Here is a 3,198-nt window from a genome sequence, read left to right as displayed (position 1 = left end):
TTTTTTGCTTATTTTTTGTTTATTTGGTATCATTTCAATTTGGCAAACTTAATTTATGATGTTATGTACATATGTATGTACGATGTAGAATCACTTATCGGCTAAACATGTCTGCAGTTATTCTAGGATACACAATCCAATCCGTTTATTCTATTATTGATTTATATTTTCTAATTTTCATTTGTAACAAAAACATATAAACTATTTAAGTTAATTTTGTTGACTTTTTCATAAATTTTTTTATATTAAAATCACTTTCGTTTATTCAGTTAATAAAATGATGTAATTGCTTAATGTTTTACATATTTGTATGTTGTATGTATGTTATTAGTACGCATATACACATTAGGATGTTCCTTATTTTACCAACTTGGTTTTTTCACTGCTACCTATATACTCAAATTCATAGTGTTACAGATTTATTATGTTAGCTGTCAAACAATGTGATAACAACTCCGGCTGTTTTCAACGAGTGCTAGAAAGCGACCATTGTAAAGGTTTACAAGTAAAATATGTATCAGCTGTTCGTCCACAGCTGCGCTCGCCTGACCTTAATGCTTGTTCTGTCTCCTTTTTTGTTATTTGGCATTATTGTACTGTACGGATACCCCTCCAACATTCTCGGAGCGCTCATAATTTTGAAATCTAATATGAGTCTGAAATATGTAAAAAATATGGGCCTCAGAAATATGATCATAAAGGAGCCTCAAAATAACTCCGATATGATGAAAAATTTGAGCCTTGTGCCAAGAGTGTTCAGCAAACAAAGCAACTTCAGAACAGATATTCATATTTTATTTTGGAATAATTTTCATTCAAATTAAATTTGAATATAATGTTTTTTTTTTTGAAGAGCCAGCAGGCAGCACTCACACTTCGATCACGGAGCGGGTAGTGCCGGGCTTGGTGACCGATACCAAGATCGAGTGGGCAGTGAAGACGTTTTCTAAGTTTAAATCGCCGGGCCCAGACGGTATATTCCCGGACATGCTACAAGTTTCAAGTAGGGCGGTCGTGAAATTGCTTAAAATAATATTCGATGGGTGCATAAGACTGAATCATGTACTGCACTCTTGGAGAACTGCTCGTGTAGCCTTCCTACCAAAGGCGGGGAAGATCGGTCACGTGTGTCCCAAAGATTATAAACCCATTAGCTTAACATCATTTCTGCTCAAAACTTTTGAAAGGCTGATAGTTGTGTACATAAAGTCCAACGTGGATGAAAAGCTGCTCTCCACAACACAACATGCGTACACCAAAGGCAAGTCGGTAGACACCGCATTGCATAGGATAGTAATAAGCGTAGAGAAAGCCCTGGAATATAAGGAATATGCCCTAGGAGTCTTCCTAGACATTGCCGGGGCTTTCAATAATGTTTCTAAATGGGCGATTATGGATGGTCTTAATTACATTAAAGTACATCCAGCCTTAACCAGATGGATCGGCTGCATGTTAAATTGCAGGAATATTACATCACAATGGGGATTGTATGATGCCACGAAATCAGTGAACAGGGGAACGCCGCAGGGAGGGGTGCTATCACCTCTGCTGTGGACGCTGGTCATCAACCAACTGCTCAGGCGATTTGATGAGGGACCCGTAAAACTTACGGCTTACGCGGATGACGTTGCAATTGTCATAAGTGGAAAGTGCCTTCCAACGATTAGCTCTTTGATGGATCGGGCACTTCGGGATATTCATACCTGGGCATCAAATGTCGAGTTGAAAGTCAACGCGAATAAGACGGATATGGTCTTGTTTACAAAGAGGTATAATGTCCCAAATTGGATCAGGCCTGAGTTAGGAGGGGTGACCCTACAGGAGAAACCTTGCACAAAGTATCTAGGAATCATCCTAGACAGTAAGCTGTCATGGAAGCTCAAAGTGGAGGAGAGGGTGAAGAAGTCTTCAACGGCACTTTATGCATGTAAAAGAATGCTGGGGTGTACGTGGGGCTTATCGTCCTCTCTTTCTATCCTATACTATGGAGTTCTTATTTGGTGGAAAATCAAACAAAAAGCAACCTACCTCAAAAAGCAACCTACCTCAAAAAATTAGAGGGTGTATGCAGACTATCAATGCTTAGCATTACGGGAGCCCTGAAAACAACCCCGACAGCTGCACTGTATGCCATTCTGCACATTCCACCTGTAGACCTGGTAGCAAAGATCATAGCGTTAACAACTGCAACCAAGCTCGGTGCCTCGAGGCAGCTTGAGTGCCGACCATACGGCCATAGTAGTATAGCGTCATCAATCACAAAACGAACAGACTACCTGATTCCCTATCTGCGCTTCGAGGGAGATCTTAAGGTCACAATAGAGGTGGACGGTTAGCGCAAGGGTGCTCAAATAGCGGACGAGGCGATACATGTGTACACAGATGGTTCTAAAGTAGTGGAAGGAGTAGGGTCTGCGGTATACTGTGCTGATCCGGAAATAAACAGATCCTACAGGCTGCCGGATCACTGTAGCGTTTTCCAAGCGGAAATAGTAGCCGTAACCAAAGCAGTAGAAACCCTGGAAGAAAATAGCTACAATCGTGATAACTTTTATATTGACAGTCAAGCAGCAATTAAGGCAATAATCTCGCATAGCACAGCATCTAAATGCGTGTTAGAGCGTAAGCAGTTTCTGAAGAGAATCGGGACATGGAGAAGCATACATCTATATTGGGTCCCAGGGCATATGGGAATAGATGGGAATGAAAAGGCGGATGAACTAGCTAAAAAGGGCGCATCCCTTGAAGCGTGCTCCGTAGACGTCCCAATTAGACTGGACGAAATTAAGCGAAGGCGAGAGGTGCACATGATCGACCAAGCAGGAAAGGCGTGGGTTCAAGCGCGGGGCTGTAAAGTGTCGAAGATTACGTGCAGGTCTTACAACCTTCGACTAATAAAGTTGCTTCTATCATTAAAAAGGGAGAACTGCATACTCATGACGGGTATTCTGACTGGACACTGCCTTCTGGCGTCACATGCCTTTAAATTAGGCTAGGTCAGTGATAGCAGATGTAGGAAGTGTGGGCTGGATGAGGAAACGATAGATAGCACGTTCTGTGCTCTTGCCCTGTGCTTGCCAGGCTAAGAGTGATACAGCTGTCAGATCTAGAAGCAGCAAGTGGCTTAAATCCTAGGAAGCTTTTAGTATATGCCAAGAGGACGGAGTTATTTTATAACGTAGGTCCTGGTTTTTGATA

The sequence above is a fragment of the Eurosta solidaginis genome, chromosome 5 (assembly GCF_040869045.1).
Source record: "Eurosta solidaginis isolate ZX-2024a chromosome 5, ASM4086904v1, whole genome shotgun sequence".
NCBI classification, from domain to species: domain Eukaryota; kingdom Metazoa; phylum Arthropoda; class Insecta; order Diptera; family Tephritidae; genus Eurosta; species Eurosta solidaginis.
This window is presented reverse-complemented; position numbering follows the sequence as displayed.